Genomic DNA, 19,191 nt, shown 5'->3' on the forward strand with positions numbered 1-19,191 from the left:
GTGTGATGAAGTCACACATAAGAAAGCAATCTCTCAGAAAGTTTCTCTGTAGTTATGATGTGAGGACATTTCCTTTTTCACCATGGGCCCCCATTTGCTACCAAATATCACTTTCCAGATTCCACGAAAAGAGTGTTAGCAAACTGCTTCTTGAGGCATAGGTTGTAACTCTGTGAGATGAATTCACAGATCAGAAAGAAGTTTCTCAGAAAGATTCTTTCACGTTTTGAACGGACGAAATTTCCTTTATCAGCGTAGGCCTCAATGCGATCCGAGGAAGCCCTTCTCAGCTTCCTCAAAGACACTGTTAATGGACTGCTCTACGAAACATAAGTGTAACTCTGTGAGATGAATTCACACATCACCAAGAAGTTTCTGAGAAAGCTTCTTTCTAGTTTTCATCTGTGGATATTTCCCTTGTCACCGTCAGGTTCATTGCGCTATGAAATACCAAATTGCGGATTTCCAGAAAACTGTGTTAACAAACTGATCACTGAAGAGAAACGTGTAACTCTGTGAGTTGCATTCACACATGGCAATGCAGTTTCTCAGAAAGCTTCTCTTTAGTTGTTATGTGAGGATAATTCCTTTTTCACCCTAGCCCTCAATGACCTCCCAAATATACCTTTGCAGAATCCACGAGAACAGTGTTAGCAAACTGTTCCAAAAAGAGAAGGGAGGAAGTCTGTGTGATGAAGTCAATCGTCAGAAAGCAATCTCTCAGAACGTTTGTCTGTAGTTATTATGTGGGGACATTTCCTTTTTCACCATGGGCCCCTAGGGGCTACCAAATATCACTTTCCAGATTCCAGGAAAAGAGTGTTAGCAAACTGCTTCTTGAGGCATAGGTTGTAACCCTGTGAGATGAATTCACAGATCAGAAAGAAGTTTCTCAGAAAGCTTCTTTCACGTTTTGAACGGATTAAATTTCCTTTATCAGCGTAGGCCTCAATGCGATCCAAGGAAGCCCTTCTCAGTTTCCTTAAAGACAGTGTTAATGGACTGCTCCACCAAACATAAGTGTAACTCTGTGAGATGAATTCACACATCACCAAGAAATTTCTAAGAAAGCTTCTTTATCGTTTTCATCTGTGGATATTTCCTTTGTTACCGTAAGGTTCATTGCGCTATGAAATACCAAATTGCAGATTTCCAGAAAACTGTGTTAACAAACTGATCACTGAAGAGAAACGTGTACCTCTGTGAGTTGCATTCACACATGGCAATTCAGTTTCTCAGAAAGCTTCTCTTTAGTTGTTGTGTGAGGATAATTACTTTTTCACCCTAGCCCTCAAAGAGCTCCCAAATATACCTTTGCAGAATCCACGACAACAGAGTTAGCAAACTGTTAAAAGAAGGGAAGGGTGGAACTCTGTGTGATGAAGTCACACATCAGAAAGCAATCTCTCAGAAAGTCTCTCTGTAGTTATTATGTGAGGACAATTCCTTTTTCACCATGGGAACCTATGGGCTACTAAATATCACTTTCCAGATTCCACGAAAAGAGTGTTAGCAAACTGCTTCTTGAGGCATAGGTTGTAACTCGGTGAGATGAATTCACAGATAAGAAAGAAGTTTCTCCGAAAACTTTTTTCACGTTTTGAACAGATGAAATTTCCTTTATCAGCGTAGACCTCAATACGATCCATGGAAGCCCTTCTCAGCTTCCTCACAGATAGTGTTAATGGACTGCTCCACGGAACATAAGTGTAATTGTTTGAGATGAATTCACACATCACGAAGAAGTTTATAGGAAAGCTTCTTGCTAGTTTTCATCTGTGGATATTTCCTTTGTCATCGTAAGCATCATTGCGCTATGAAATACCAAATTGCAGATTTCCAGAAAACTGTGTTAACAAACTGATCACTGAAGAGAAACCTGTAACTCCGTGAGTTGCATTCACACATGGCAATGCAGTTTCTCAGAAAGTTTCTCTTTAGTTATCATGTGAGGATAATTCCTTCTCACCCTAGCCCTCAAGGAGCTCCCAAATATACCTTTGCATAATCCACGAGAACAGTGTTAGCAAACTGTTCCAAGAAGGGAAGGGTGGAACTCTGTGTGATGAAGTCACACATCATACGCAATCTGTCAGAAAGTTTCTCTGTAGTTATTATGTGAGGTCATTTCCTTTTCCACCATGGGCCCCTAAGGGCTACCATATATCACTTTGCAGATTCCAGGAAAAGAGTGTTAGCAAACTGCTTCTTGAGGCATAGTGTGTAACTCTGTGAGATGAATTCACAGATCAGAAAGAAGTTTCTCAGAATGCTTGTTTCCCGTTTTGAACGGATGAAATTTCCTTTATCAGCGTAGGCCTCAATGCGATCCAAGGAAGCCCTTCTCAGCTTCCTCAAAGACAGTGTTAATGGACTGTTCCACGAAACATAAGTGTAACTATGTGAGATGAATTCACACATCACCAAGAAGTTTCTAAGAAAGCTTCTTTCTAGATTTCATCTCTGGATATTTCCTTTGTCAAGGTAAGGTTCATTGCGCTATGAAATACCAAATTGCAGATTTCCAGAAAACTGTGTTAACAAGCTGATCAGGGAAGAGAAACGTGTAACTCTGTGAGTTGCATTCACACATGGCAATGCAGTTCCTCAGAAAGCTTCTCTTTAGTAATTATGTGAGGATAATTCGTTTTTCACGCTAGCCCTCAATAAGTTCCCAAATATACCTTTGCAGAATCCACGAGAACAGTGTTAGCAAACTGTTCCAAGAAGGGAAGGGTGGAACTCTGTGTGATGAAGTCACACATCAGAAAGCAATCTCTCAGAAAGTTTCTCTGTAGTTATTATGTGAGGATATTTCCTTTTTCACCATGGGCCCCTGTGGGCTACCAAATATCACTTTCCAGATTCCACGAAAAGAGTGTTAACAAAATGCTTCTTGAGGCATAGGTTGTAACTCTGTGAGATGAATTCACAGATCAGAAGGAAGTTTCACAGAAAACTTCTTTCACGTATTGAACAGATGAAATTTCCTTTATCAGCGTAGGCCTCAATGCGATCCAAGGAAGCCCTTCTCAGCTTCCTCAAAGACAGTGTTAATGGACTGCTCCACGAAACATAAGTGTAACTCTATGAGATGAATTCACACATCACCAAGAAGTTTCTAAGAAAGCTTCTTTCCAGTTTTCATCTGTGGATATTTCCTTTGTCACCGTAAGGTTCATTGTGCTATGAAATACCAAAATGCAGATTTCCAGAAAACTGTGTTAACAAACTGATCACCAAAGATAAACGTGTAACTCCGTGAGTTGCTTTCACACATGGCAATGCGGTTTCTCAGAAAGCTTCTCTTTAGTTATTATGTGAGGATAATTCCTTTTTCACCCTAGCCCTCAATGAGCTCCCAAATATACCTTTGCAGAATCCTCGAGAACAGTTTTCGCAAACTGTTCCAAGAAGGGAAGGATGGAACTCTGTGTGATCAAGTCACACATTAGAAAGCAATCTCTCAGAACGTTACTCTGTAGTTATTATGTGAGGACATTTCCTTTTTCACCATGGGCCCCTATGGGCTACCAAATATCACTTTCCAGATTCCACGAAAAGAGTGTTAGCAAACTGCTTCTTGAGGCATAGGTTGTAACACTCTGAGATGAATTCACAGATCAGAAAGAAGTTTCTCAAAAAGCTTCTTTCACGTTTTGAACGGATGAAATTTCCTTTATCAGCGTAAGACTCAATGCGATACGAGGAAGCCCTTCTCCGCTTCCTCAAAGAAAGTGTTAATGGACTGCTCCACGAAACATAAGTGTAACACTGTGAGATGAATTCACACATCACAAAGAAGTTTCTAAGAAACCTTCTTTCCAGTTTTCATCTGTGGATATTTCCTTTGTCACCGTAAAGTTCATTTCGCTATGAAATACCAAAATGCAGATTTCCAGAAAACAGTGTGAACAAACTGATCACTGAAGAGAAACGTTTAACTCTATGAGTTGCATTCACACATGGCAATGCAGTTTCTCAGAAAGCTTCTCTTAATTATTATGTGAGGATAATTCCTTATTCACCATAGCCCTCAGTTTGCTCCCAAATATACCTTTGCAGAATCCACGAGAACAGTGTTAGCAAACTGTTCCAAGATGGGAAGGGTGGAACTCTGTGTGATGAAGTCACACATCAGAAAGCTATCTCTCAGAAAGTTTCTCTGTAGTTATTATGTGAGGACATTTCCTTTTTCACCATGGGCCCCTATGGACTACCAAATATCACTTTCAGATTCCACGAAAAGAGTGTTAGGAAACTGCTTCTTGAGGCATAGGTTGTAACTCTGTGAGATGAATTCACAAATCAGAAAGAAGTTTCTCAGAAAGCTTCTGTCACGTTTAGAACGGATGAAATTTCCTTTATCAGCGTAGGCCTCAATGCGATCCAAGGAAGCCCTTCTCACCTTCCTCAAAGACAGTGTTAATATACTGCTCCACGAAACATAAGTGTAACTCTGTGAGATGAATTCACACATCACCAAGAAGTTTGCAAGAAAGCTTCTTTCCAGTTTTCATCTGTGGATATTTCCTTTGTCACCGTAAGGTTCATTGCGCAGTGAAATACCAAATTGCAGATTTCCAGAAAACTGTGTTAACAAACTGATCACTGAAGAGAAACGTGTAACTCTATGAGTTGCATTCACACATGGCAATGCAGTTTCTCAGAAAGCTTCTCTTTAGTTATTATGTGAGGATTATTCCTTATTCACCCTAGCCCTCAGTTAGCTCCCAAATATACCTTTGCAGAATCCACGAGAACAGTGTTAGCAAACTGTTCCAAGATGGGAAGGGTGGAACTCTGTGTGATGAAGTCACACATCCTAAAGCTATCTCTCAGAAAGTTTCTCTGCAGTTATTATGTGAGGACATTTCCTTTTTCACCATGGGCCCCTATGGACTACCAAATATCACTTTCCAGATTCCACGAAAAGATTTTTAGCAAACTGCTTCTTGAGGCATAGGTTGTAACTCTGTGAGATGAATTCACAGTTCAGAAAGAAGTTTCTCAGAAAGTTTCTGTCACGTTTAGAACGGATGAAATTTCCTTTATCAGCGTAGGCCTCAATGCGATCCAAGGAACCCCTTCTCAGCTTCCTCAAAGACAGTGTTAATGGACTGCTCCACGAAACATAAGTGTAACTCTGTGAGATGAATTCACACATCACCAAGAAGTTTCTAGGAAAGCTTCTTTCCAGTTTTCATCTGTGGATATTTCCTTTGTCACCGTCAGGTTCATTGCGCTATGAAATACCAAAATGCAGATTTCCAGAAAATTGTGGTAACAAACTGATCACTGAAGAGAAACGTGTAACTCTGTGAGCTGCATTCACACATGGCAATTCAGTTTCTCAGAAAGCTTCTCTTTAGTTATTATGTGAGGATAATTCCTTTTTCACCCTAGCCCTAAATCAGCTCCCAACTATAACTTTTCAGAATCCACGAGAACAGTGTTAGCAAACTGTTCCAAGAAGGGAAGGGTGGAACTCTGTGTGATGAAGTCACACATCAGAAAGCAATCTCTCAGAAAGTTTCTCTGTAGTTATTATGTGAGGACATTTCCTTTTTCACCATGGGCCCTTATGGGCTACCAAATATCACTTTCCAGATTCCACGAAAAGAGTGTTGGCAAACTGCTTCTTGAGGCATAGGTTGTAACTCTGTGAGATGAATTCACAGATCAGAAAGAAGTTTCTCATAAAGCTTCTCTCACGTTTTGAACGGATGAAATTTCCTTTATCAGCGTAGGCCTCAATGCGATTCAAGGAAGCCCTTCTCAGCTTCCTCACAAACAGTGTTAATGGACTGCTCCACGAAACATAAGTGTAACTCTGTGAGATGAATTCACACATCACCAAGAAGTTTGCAAGAAAGCTTCTTTACAGTTTTGCCTCTGTGGATATTTCCTTTGTCACCGTAAGGTTCATTGCGCAATGAAATACCAAATTGCAGATTTCCAGAAAACTGTGTTAACAAACTGATCACTGAAGAGAAACGTGTAACTCTGTGAGTTGCATTCACATATGGCAATGCAGTTTCTCAGAAAGCTTCTCTTTAGTTATTATGTGAGGATAATTCCTTTTTCACCCTAGCCCTCAATGAGCTCCCAAATATACCTTTGCAGAATCCATGAGAACAGTGTTAGCAAACTGTTCAAAGAAGGGAAAGGTGGAACTCTGTGTGATGAAGTCACACATCAGAAAGCAATCTCTCAGAAAGTTTCTCTGTAGTTATGATGTGAGGACATTTCCTTTTTCACCATGGGCCCTTATGGGCTACCAAATATCACTTTCCAGATTCCACGAAAAGAGTGTTGGCAAACTGCTTCTTGAGGCATATGTTGTAACTCTGTGAGATGAATTCACAGATCAGAAAGAAGTTTCTCAGAAAGCTTCTTTCACGTTTTGAACGGATGAAATTTCCTTTATCAGCGTAGGTCTCAATGCGATCCAAGGAAGCCCTTCTCAGCTTCCTCACAGACAGTGTTAATGGACTGCTCCACGAAACATAAGTGTAACTCTGTGAGATGAATTCACACATCACCAAGAAGTTTCTAGGAAAGCTTCTTTCCAGTTTTCATCTGTGGATATTTCCTTTGTCACCGTTAGGTTCATTGCGCTATGAAATACCAAAATGCAGATTTCCAGAAAATTGTGTTAACAAGCTGATCACTGAAGGGAAACGTGTAAATCAGTGAGTTGCATTCACACATGGCAATGCAGTTTCTCAGAAAGCTTCTCTTTAGTTATGATGTGAGGATAATTCCATTTACCCTAGCCCTCAATCAGCTTCCAAATATAACTTTGCAGAATCCACGAGAACAGTGTTAGCAAACTGTTCCAAGAAGGGAAGGGTGGAACTCTGTGTAATGAAGTCACACATCAGAAAGCAATCTCTCAGAAAGTTTCTCTCTAGTTATTATGTGAGGACATTTCATTTTTCACCATGGGCCAATATGGGCTACCAAATATCACTTTCCAGATTCCACGAAAAGAGTGTTAGCAAACTGCTTCTTGAGGCATAGGTTATAACTCTGTGAGATGAATTCACAGATCAGAAAGAAGTTTCTCAGAAAGCTTCTTTCACGTTTTGAACGGACGAAATTTCCTTTATCAGCATAGGCCTCAATGCGATCCATGGAAGCCCTTCTCAGCTTCCTCACAGACAGTGTTAATGGACTGCTCCACGAAACATAAGTGTAACTCTGTGAAATGAATTCACACATCACCAAGAAGTTTGCAAGAAAGCTTCTTTCCAGTTTTCATCTGTGGATATTTCCTTAGTCACCGTAAGGTTCATTGCGCAGTGAAATACCAAATTGCAGATTTCCAGAAAACTGTGTTAACAAACTGATCACTGAAGAGAAACGTGTAACTCTGTGAGTTGCATTCACACATGGCAATGCGGTTTCTCAGAAAGCTTCTCTTTAGTTATTATGTGAGGATAATTCCTTTTTCACCCTAGCCCTCAATGAGCTCCCAAATATACCTTTGCAGAATCCACGAGAACAGTGTTAGCAAACTGTTCCAAAAAGGGAAGGGTGGAACTCTGTGTAATGAAGTCACGCATCAGAAAGCAATGTCTCAGAAAGTTTCTCTGTAGTTATTATGTGAGGACATTTCCTTTTTCACCATGGGGCCCTGTGGGCTACCAAATATCACTTTCCAGATTCCACGAAAAGAGTGTTAGCAAACTGCTTCTTGAGGCATAGGTTGTAACTCTGTGAGATGAATTCACAGATCAGAAAGAAGTTTCTCAGAAAGCTTCTGTCACGTTTAGAATGGATGAAATTTCCTTTATCAGCGTAGGCCTCAATGCGATCCAAGGAAGCCCTTCTCAGCTTCCTCAAAGACAGTTTTAATGGACTGTTCCACGAAACATAAGTGTAACTCTGTGAGATGAATTCACACATCACCAAGAAGTTTCTAAGAAAGCTTCTTTCCAGTTTTCATCTGTGGATATTTCCTTTGTCACCGCAAGGTTCATTGGGCTATGAAATACCAAACTGCAGATTTCCAGAGAACTGTGTTAACAAACTGATCACTGAAGAGACACGTGTAACTCTGTGAGTTACATTCACACATGGCAATGCGGTTTCTCTGGAAGCTTCTCTTTATTTATTCTGTGAGGATAATTCCTTTTTCACCCTAGCTCTCAATGAGCTCCCAAATATAACTTTGCAGAATCCACGAGAACAGTGTTAGCAAACTGTTCCAAGAAGGGAAGGGTGGAACTCTGTTTGATGAAGTCACACATCAGAAGGCAATCTCTTCAGAAAGTTTCTCTGTAGTTATTATGTGAGGACATTTCCTTTTTTACCAGGGGCCCCAATGGGCTACCAAATATCACTTTCCAGATTCCACGAAAAGAGTGTTAGCTAACTGCTTCTTGAGGCATAAGTTGTAACTCTGTGAGATGAATTCACAGATGAGAAAGAAGTTTCTCAGAAAGCTTCTTTCACGTGTTTAACGGATGAAATTACCTTTATCAGCGTAGGCCTCAATGCGATCCAAGGAAGCCCTTCTCTGCTTCCTCAAAGACAGTGTTAATGGACTGCTCCACGAAACATTAATGTAACTCTGTGAGATGAATTCCCACATCACCAAGAAGTTTCTAAGAAAGCTTCCTTCCAGTTTTCATCTGTGGATATTTCCTTTGTCACCGTAAGGTTCATTGCGCTATGAAATACCAAATTGCAGATTTCCAGAAAACTGTGTTAACAAACTGATCACTGAAGAGACACGTGTAACTCTGTGAGTTGCATTCACACATGGCAATGCGGTTTCTCTGTAAGCTTCTCTTTAGTTATTCTGTGAGCATAATTCCTTTTTCACCCCAGCCCTCAATGAGCTCCCAAATATAGCTTTGCAGAATCCACGAGAACAGTGTTAGCAAACTGTTACAAGAAGGGAAGGGTGGAACTCTGTGTGATGAAGTCACACATCAGAAAGCAATCTCTCAGAAAGTTTCTCTGTAGTTATTATGCGAAGACATTTCCTTTTTCACCGTGGGCCCCTATGGACTACCAAACATCACTTTCCAGATTCCAAGAAAAGAGTGTTAGCAAACTGCTTCTTGAGGCATAGGTTGTTACTCTCTGAGATGAATTCACAGATCAGAAAGAAGTTTCTCAGAAAGCTTCTTTCACGTTTTGAACGGATGAAATTCCCTTTATCAGCCTACTCCTCAATGCGATCCAAGGAAGCCCTTCTCAGCTTCCTCAAAGACAGTGTTAATGGACTGCTCCTCGAAACATAAGTGTAACTCTGTGAGATAAATTCATACATCACCAAGAAGTTCCTAAGAAAGCTTCTTTCCAGTTCTCATCTGTGGATATTACCTTTGTCACCGAAAGGTTCATTGCGCTATGAAGTACCAAATTGCAGATTTCCAGAAAACTGTGTTAACAAATTGATCACTGAAGAGAAACGTGTAACTCTGTGAGTTGCATTCACACATGGCAATGCGGTTTCTCGGAAGGCTTCTCTTTAGTAATTATGTGAGGATAATTCCTTTTTCACCCTAGCCCTCAATGAGCTCCGAAATATACCTTTGCAGAATGCACGACAACAGTGTTAGCAAACTGTTCCAAGAAGGGAAGGGTGGAACTCTGTGTGATGAAGTCACACATCAGAAAGCAATCTCTCAGAAAGTTTCTCTGTAGTATTATGTGAAGACATTTCCTTTTTCACCGTGGGACTCTGTGGACTACCAAATATCACTTTCCACTTTCCACGAGAAGAGTGTTAGCAAACTGCTTCTTGAGGCATAGGTTGTAAGTCTGTGAGATGAATTCACAGATCAGAAAGAAGTTTCTCAGAAAGCTTCTTTCACGTTTTGAACGGATGAAATTTCCTATATCATCGTAGGCCTTAAAGCGATCGAAGGAAGCCCTTCTCAGCTTCCTCAACGACAGTGTTAATGGACTGCTCCACGAAACATAAGTGTGACTCTGTGAGATGGATTCACACATCACCAAGAAGTTTCTAAGAAAGCTTCTTTCCAGTTTTCATCTGCGGATATTTCCTTTGTCACCGTCAGGTTCATTGCGCTATGAAACACCAAATTGCAGATTTCCAGAAAACTGTGTTAACAAACTGATCACTGAAGAGAAACGTGTAACTCTGTGAGTTGCATTCACACATGGCAATGCAGTTTCTCAGAAAGCTTCTCTTTAGTTATTATGTGAGGATAATTCCTTTTTCACCCTAGTCCTCAATGAGCTCCCAAATATACCTTTGCAGAATCTGCGAGAACAGTGTTAGCAAACGGTTCCAAGAAGGTAAGGGTGGAACTCTGTGTGATGAAGTCACACATCAGAAAGCAATCTCTCAGAAAGTTTCTCTGTAGTTATTATGTGAGGACATTTCCTTTTCACCATGGGCCCCTATGGGCTACCAAATATCACTTTCCAGATACCACGAAAAGAGTATTAGCAAACTGCTTCTTGAGGCATAGGTTGTAACTCTGTGAGATGAATTCACAGATCAGAAAGAAGTTTCTCAGAAAGCTTCTTTCACGTTTTGAACGGATGAAATTTCCTTTATCAGCGTAGGCCTCAATGCGATCCAAGGAAGCCCTTCTCAGCTTCCTCAAGACAGTGTTAATGGACTGCTCCACGAAACATAAGTGTAACTCTGTGAGATGAATTCACACATCACCAAGAAGTTTCCAAAAAAGTTTCTCTATAGTTTTCATCTGTGGATATTTCCTTTGTCACCGTAATGTTCATTGAGCTATGAAATTCCGAATTGCAGATTTCCAGAAAACTGTGTTAACAAACTGATCACTGAAGAGAAACGTGTAACTATGTGAGGAGCATTCACACACGGCAAAGCGTTTTCTCATTAAGCTTCTCTTTAGTTATTATGTGAGGATAATTCCTTTTTCACCGTCGCCCTCATTGAGCTCCCAAATATACCTTTGCAGAATCCACGAGAACAGTGTTAGCAAACTATTCCAAGAAGGGAAGGGTGGAATTCTGTGTGATGAAGTCACACATCAGAAAGCAATCTCTCAGAAAGTTTCTCTGTAGTTTTTATATGAGGACATTTCCTTTTTCACCATGGGCCCCTATGGGCTACCAAATATCACTTTTCAGATTCCACGAAAAGAGTGTTAGCAAACTGCGTCTTGAGGCATAGGTTGTAACTTTGTGAGATGAATTCACAGATCAGAAAGAAGTTTCTCAGAAAGTTTCTTTCACGAGTTGAACGGATGAAATTTCCTATATCTGCGTAGGACTCAATGCGATCCAAGCAAGCCCTTCTCAGCTTCCTCAAAGACAGTGTTAATGGACTGCTCCATGAAACATAAGTGTAACTCTGTGAGATGAATTCACACATCACCAAGATGTTTCCAAGAAAGCTTCTTTCCAGTTTTCATCTGTGGATATTTCCTTTGTCACTGTAAGGTTCATGGCGCTATGAAATACCAAATTCCAGATTTCCAGAAAACTGTGTTAACAAACTGATCACTGAAGAGAAACGTGTAACTCTGTGAGTTGCATTCACACATGCCAATGCGGTTTCCCAGAAAGCTTCTCTTTAGTTATTATGTGAGGATAATTCCTTTTTCACACTAGCCCTCAATGAGATCCCAAATATACCTTTGCAGAATCCACGACAACAGTGTTAGCAAACTGTTCCAAGAAGAGAAGGGTGGATCTCTGTGTAATGAAGTCACACATCAGAAAGAAATCTCTCAGAAAGTTTCTCTGTAGTTATTATGTGAGGACATTTCCTTTTCACCATGGGCCCCTATGGGTTACCAAATATCACTTTCCAGATTGCACGAAAAGAGTGTTAGCAAACTGCTTCTTGAGGCATAGGTTGTAACTCTGTGAGATGAATTCACAGATCAGAAAGAAGTTTCTCAGAAAGCTTCTTTCACGTTTTGAACGGATGAAATTTCCTTTATCAGTGTAGGCCTCAATGCGATCCAAGGAAGCCCTTCTCAGCTTCCTCAAGACAGTGTTCATGGAGTGCTCCACGAAACAAAAGTGTAACTCTGTGAGATGAATTCACACATCACCAAGAGGTTTCTAAGAAAGCTTCTCACCAGTTTTCATCTGTGGATATTTCCTTTGTCACCGTAAGGTTCATTGCGCTATGAAATACCAAATTGCAGTTTTCCAGAAAACTGTGTTAACAAACTGATCACTGAAGAGAAACGTGTAACTCCGTGAGTTGCATTCACACATGGCAAAGCATTTTCTCGGAAAGCTTCTCTTTAGTTATTATGGGAGGATAATTCCTTTTTCACCCTAGCCCTCAATGAGCTCCCAAATATACCTTTGCAGAATCCACGACAAAAGAGTTAGCAAACTATTCCAAGAAGGGAAGGATGGAACTCTGTGTGATGAAGTCACACATCAGAAAGCAATCTCTCAGAAAGTTTCTCTGTAGTTATTATGTGAGGACATTACCGTTTTCACCATGGGCCCCTATGGACTACCAAATATCACTTTCCAGATTCCACGAAAAGAGTTTTAGCAAACTGCTTCTTGAGGCATAGGTTGTAACTCTGTGAGATGAATTCACAGATCAGAAAGAAGTTTCTCAGAAAGCTTCTTACACGTTTTGAACGGATGAAATTTCCTTTATCAGCGTAGGCCTCAATGCGATCCAAGGAAGTCCTTCTCAGCTTCCTCAAAGACAGTGTTAATGGACTGCTCCATGAAACATAAGTGTAACTCTGAGAGATGAATTTACACATCACCAAGAAGTTTCCAAGAAAGCTTCTTTCCAGTTTTCATCTGTGAATATTTCCTTTGTCAGCATAAGTTTCATGGTGCTATGAAATACCAAATTGCAGATTTCCAGAAAACTGTGTTAACAAACTGATCACTGAAGAGAAACGTGTAACTTTGTGAGTTGCATTCACACATGGCAATGCGGTTTCTCAGAAAGCTTCTCTTTAGTTATTCTGTGAGGATAATTCCTTTTTCACCCCAGCCCTCAATGAGCTCCCAAATATACCTTTGCAGAATCCACGAGAACAGTGTTAGCAAACTGTTCCAAGAAGGGAAGGGTGGAACTCTGTGTGATGAAGTCACACATCAGAAAGCAATCTCTCAGAAAGGTTCTCTGTAGTTATTATGTGAGGACATTTCCTTTTTCACGATGGGCCCATATGGGCTACCAAATATCACTTTCCAGATTCCACGAAAAGAGTGTTAGCAAACTGCTTCTTGAGGCATAGGTTGTAACTGTGTGAGATGAACTCACAGATCAGAAAGAAGTTTCTCAGAAAGCTTCTTTCACTAATTGAACGGATGAAATTCCCTATATCAGCGTAGGCCTCAATGCGATGCAAGGAAGCCCTTCTCAGCTTCCTCAAAGACAGTGTTAATGGACTGCTCCTCGAAACATAAGTGTAACTCTGTGAGATAAATTCATACATCACCAAGAAGTTCCTAAGAAAGCTTCTTTCCAGTTCTCATCTGTGGATATTACCTTTGTCACCGAAAGGTTCATTGCGCTATGAAGTACCAAATTGCAGATTTCCAGAAAACTGTGTTAACAAATTGATCACTGAAGAGAAACGTGTAACTCTGTGAGTTGCATTCACACATGGCAATGCGGTTTCTCGGAAGGCTTCTCTTTAGTAATTATGTGAGGATAATTCCTTTTTCACCCTAGCCCTCAATGAGCTCCGAAATATACCTTTGCAGAATGCACGACAACAGTGTTAACAAACTGTACCAAGAAGGGAAGGGTGGAACTCTGTGTGATGAAGTCACACATCAGACAGCAATCTCTCAGAAATTTTCTCTGTAGTTACTATGTGAGGACATTTCCTTTTTCACCATGGGCCCCTAGGGGCTACCAAATATCACTTTCCAGATTCCACGAAAAGAGTGTTAGCAAACTGCTTCTTGAGGCATAGGTTGTAACTCTGTGAGATGAATTCACAGATCCGAAAGAAGTTTCTCAGAAAGTTTCTTTCACGTTTTGAACGGATGAAATTTCCTTTATCAGCGTAAGCCTCAAAGCGATCCAAGTACGCCCTTCTCAGCATCCTCAAAGAGAGTGTTAATGGATTGCTCCACGAAACATAAGTGTAACTCTGTGAGATGAATTCACACATCACCAAGAAGTTTCTAAAAAGCTTCTTTCTAGTTTTCATTTGTGGATATTTCCTTTGTCACCGTAAGGTTCATTGCGCTATGAAATACCAAATTGCAGATTTCCAGACAACTGTGTTAACAAACTGATAACTGAAGAGAAACGTGTAACTCTGTGAGTTGCATTCACACATGGCAATGCAGTGTCTCAGAGAGCTTCTCTTTAGTTACTATGTGAGGATAATTCCTTTTTCACCTTAGCCCTCAATGAGCTCCCAAATATACCTTTGCAGAATCCACGAGAACAGTGTTAGCAAAATGTTCCAAGAAGGGAAGGGTGGAACTCTGTGTGATGAAGTCACACATCAGAAAGCAATCACTCAGAAAGTTTCTCTGTAGTTATTATGTGAGGACATTTCCTTTTTCACCAAGGGCTCCTATGGGCTACCAAATATCACTTTCCAGATTCCAGGAAAAGAGTGTTAGCAAACTGCTTCTTGAGGCATAGGTTGTAAATCTGTGAGATGAATTCACAGATAGGAAAGAAGTATCTCTTAAAGCTTCTTTCACATTTTGAATGATGTAATTTCCTTCATCAGCGTAGGCCTCAATGCCATCCAATGAAGCCCTTCTCAGCTTCCTCAACGACAGTGTAAATGGACTGCTCCACCAAACATAAGTGTAACTCTGTGAGATGAATTCACACATCGCCAAGAAGTTTGTAGAAAAGTTCTTTCTAGTTTTCATCTGTGGATATTTCCTTTTTCACCGTCAGGTTCATTGCGCTATGAAATACCAAATTGCAGATTTCCAGAAAACTGTGATAACAAACTGATCACTGAAGAGTAACGTGTAACTCTGTGAGTTACATTCACACATGGCAATGCAGTTTCTCAGATAGCTTCTCTTTAGTTATTATGTGAGGATAATTCCTTTTTCCCCCTAGTCCTCAATGAGCTCCCAAATATACCTTTGCAGAATCCACGAGAACAGTGTTAGCAAAATGTTCCAAGAAGGGAAGGGTGGAACTCTGTGTGATGAAGTCACACATCAGACAGCAATCTCTCAGAAATTTTCTCTGTAGTTACTATGTGAGGACATTTCCTTTTTCACCATGGGCCCCTAGGGGCTACCAAATATCACTTTCCAGATTCCACGAAAAGAGTGTTAGCAAACTGCTTCTTGAGGCATAGGTTGTAATTCTGTGAGATGAATTCACAGATCAGAAAGAAGTTTCTCAGAAAGCTTCTTTCACGTTTTGAACGGATGAAATTTCCTTTATCAGCGTAGGCCTCAATGCGATCCAAGGAGGCCCTTCTCAGCTTCCTCAAAGACAGTGTTAATGGACTGCTCCACCAAACATAAGGGTAAACCTGTGAGAAGAATTCACACATCACCAAGAAGTTTCTAAGAAAGCTTTTTTCTAGTTTTCATCTGTGGATATTTCCTTTGTCACCGTAAGGTTCATTCCGCTATGAAATACCAAATAGCAGATTTCCAGAAAACTGTGTTAACAAACTGATACCTGAAGAGAAACGTGTAACTCTGTGAATTGCATCCACACATGGCAATGCAGTTTCGCAGAAAGCTTCTCTTTAGTTATTATGTGAGGATAATTCCTTTTTCACCCTAGCCCTCAATGAGCTCCCAAATATACCTTTGCAGAATTCACGAGAACAGTGTTAACAAACTGTACCACGAAGGGAAGGGTGGAACTCTGTGTGATGAAGTCACACATCAGAAAGCAATCTCTCAGAAAGTCTCTCTGTAGTTATTATGTGAGGACATTTCCTTTTTCACCAGGGCCCCTATGAGCTACCAAATATCACTTTCCAGATTCCATGAAAGGAGTGTTAGCAAACTGCTTCTTGAGGTATAGGTTGTAACTCTGTGAGATGAATTCACAGATCAGAAAGAAGTTTCTCAGAAAGCTTCTTTCACGGTTTGAACGGATGAAATTTCCTTTATCAGCGTAGGCCTCAATGCGATCCAAGGAGGCCCTTCTCAGCTTCCTCAAAGACAGAGTTAATGGACTGCTCCACCAAACATAAGTGTAACTCTGTGAGATGAATTCACACATCTCCAAGAAGTTTCTAAGAAAGCTTCTTTCTAGTTTTCATCTGTGGATATTTCCTTTGTTACCGTAAGGTTCATAGCTCTATGAAATAACAAATTGCAGATTTCCAGAAAACTGTGTTAACAAACTGATCCCTGAAGAGAAACATGTAACTCTGTGAGTTGCATTCACACATGGCAATGCAGTTTCTGAGAAAGCTTCTCTGTAGTTATTATGTGAGGATAATTCGTTTTTCACCCTAGCCCTCAATGAGCTCCCAAATATACCTTTGCAGAATCCACGAGAAAAGTGTTAGCAAACTGTACCAAGCAGGGAAGGGTGGAACTCTGTGTGATGAAGCCACACATCAGAAAGCAATCTCTCAGAAAGACTCTCTGTAGTTATTATGTGAGGACATTTCTTTTTTCACCATGGGCCCCTATGGGCTACCAAATATCACTTTCCAGATTCCACGAAAAGAGTGTTAGCAAACTGCTTCTTGAGGCATAGGTTGTAATTCTGTGAGATGAATTCACAGATCAGAAAGAAGTTTCTCAGAAAGCTTCTTTCACGTTTTGAACGGATGAAATTTCCTTTATCAGCGTAGGCCTCAATGCGATCCAAGAAAGCCCTTCTCAGCTTCCTCAAAGACAGTGTTAATGGACTGCTCCACCAAACATAAGGGTAAACCTGTGAGAAGAATTCACACATCACCAAGAAGTTTCTAAGAAAGCTTCTTTCTAGTTTTCATCTGTGGATATTTCCTTTGTCACCGTAAGGTTCTTGCGCTATGAAATACCAAATTGCAGATTTCCAGAACACTGTGTTATCAAACTGATCACTGAAGAGAAACGTGTAACTCTGTGAGTTGCATTCACACATGGCAATGCAGTTTCTCAGAAAGCTTCTCTTTAGTTGTTATGTGAGGATAATTCCTTTTTCACCGTAGCCCTCAATGAGCTCCCAAATAGACTTTGCAGAATCCACGAGAACAGTGTTAACAAACAGTTCCAAGATGGGAAGGGTGGAACTCTGTGTGATGAAGTCACATATCACAAAGCAATCTCTCAGAAACTCTCTCTGTAGTTATTATGTGAGGACATTTCCTTTTTCACCATGGGCCCCTATGGGCTACCAAATGTCACTTTCCAGACTCCATGAAAAGAGTGTTAGCATACTGCTCCTTGAGGCATAGGTTGTAACTCTGTGAGATGAATTCACAGATCAGAAAGAAGTTTCTCAGAAAGCTTCTTTCACGTTTTGAAGGGATGAAATTTCCTTTATCAGCGTAAGCCTCAATGCGATCCAAGGAAGCCCTTCTCAGCTTCCTCAAAGACAGTGTTAATGGACTGCTCCACCAAACATAAGTGTAACCCTGTGAGATGAATTCACACATCACCAAGAAGTTTCTAAGAAAGCTTCTTTCTAGTTTTCATCTGTGGATATTTCCTTTGTCACCGTCAGGTTCATTGCGCTATGAAATACCAAATTGCAGATTTCCAGAAAACTGTGTTGAGAAACTGATCACTGAAGAGAGACGTGTAACTCTGTGAGTTGCATTCATACATGGCAATGCAGTTTCGCAGAAAGCTTCTCTTTAGTTATTATGTGAGGATAATTCCTTTTTCACCCTAGCCCTCAATGAGCTCCCAAATATACCTTTGCAGGATCCACGAGAACAGTGTAAGGAAACTGTTCCAAGAAGGGAAGGGTGGAACTCTTTTTGATGAAGTCACACATCAGAAAGCAATGTCTAAAAAACCTTCTCTTTAGTTATTATGTGAGGATATTTCCATTATCACCCTAGCCCTCAATGAGCTCCCAAATATACCTTTGCAGAATCCACGAGAACAGTGATAGCAAACTTTTCCAAGAAGGGAAGGGTGGAACTCTGTGTGATGAAGTCACACATCAGAAAGCAATCTCTCAGAAAGTTTCTCTGTAGTTATTATGTGAGGACATTTCTTTTTTCACCATGGGCACCTATGGGCTGCAAAATATCACTTTCCAGATTGCACGAAAAGAGTGTTAGCAAACTGCTTCTTGAGGCATAGGTTGTAACTCTGTGAGATGAATTCACAGATCAGAAAGAAGTTTCTCAGAAAGCTTCTTTCACGTTTTGAACGGATGAAATTTCCTTTATCAGCGTAGGCCTCAATGCGATCCAAGGAAGTACTTCTCAGCTTCCTCAAAGAGAGTGTGAATGGACTGCTCCACGAAACATAAGTGTAACTCTGTGAGATGAATTCACTCATCACCAAGAAGTTTCCAAGAAAGCTTTTTTATAGTTCTCATCTGTGGATATTTCCTTTGTCACCGTCAGGTTCATTGCGCTATGAAATACCAAATTGCAGATTTCCAGAGAACTGTGTTAACAAACTGATCACAGAAGAGAAACGTGTAACTCTGTGAGTTGCATTCACCCCTGGCAATTCAGTTTCTCAGAAAGCTTCTGTTTAGTTGTTATGTGAGGATAATACCTTTTTCACCCTATCCCTCAATGAGCTCCCAAAGATACCTTTGCAGAATCCACGAGAACAGTGTTAGCAAACTGTTCCAAGAAATGAAGGGTGGAACTCTGTGTGAAGAAGTCACACATTGGAAAGCAATCTCTCAGAAAGTTTCTCTGTATTTATTATGTGAGGACATTTCCTTTTTCACCATGGGCCACTAGGGGTTACCAAATATCACTCTCCAGATTCCACGAAAAGAGTGTTAGCAAACTGCTTCTTGAGGTATAGGTTGTAACTCTGTGAGATGAATTCACCGATCAGAAAGAAGTTTCTCAGAAAGCTTCTTTCACGTTTTGAACGGATGAAATTTCCTTTATCAGCGTAGGCCTCAATGCGATCCAAGGAAGCCCTTCTCAGCGTCCTCAAGGACAGTGTGAATGGATTGCTCCACGAAACATAAGTGTAACTCTGTGAGTTGAATTCACACATCACCAAGAAGTTTCTACGATAGCTTCTTTCTAGTTCTCCTCTGTGGATATTTCCTTTGTCACCGTCAGGTTCATTGCGCTATGAAATACCAAATTGCAGATTTGCAGAGAACTGTGTTAACAA

The sequence above is a fragment of the Rhinopithecus roxellana genome, chromosome 5, assembly GCF_007565055.1.
Source record: "Rhinopithecus roxellana isolate Shanxi Qingling chromosome 5, ASM756505v1, whole genome shotgun sequence".
NCBI lineage: Eukaryota > Metazoa > Chordata > Mammalia > Primates > Cercopithecidae > Rhinopithecus > Rhinopithecus roxellana.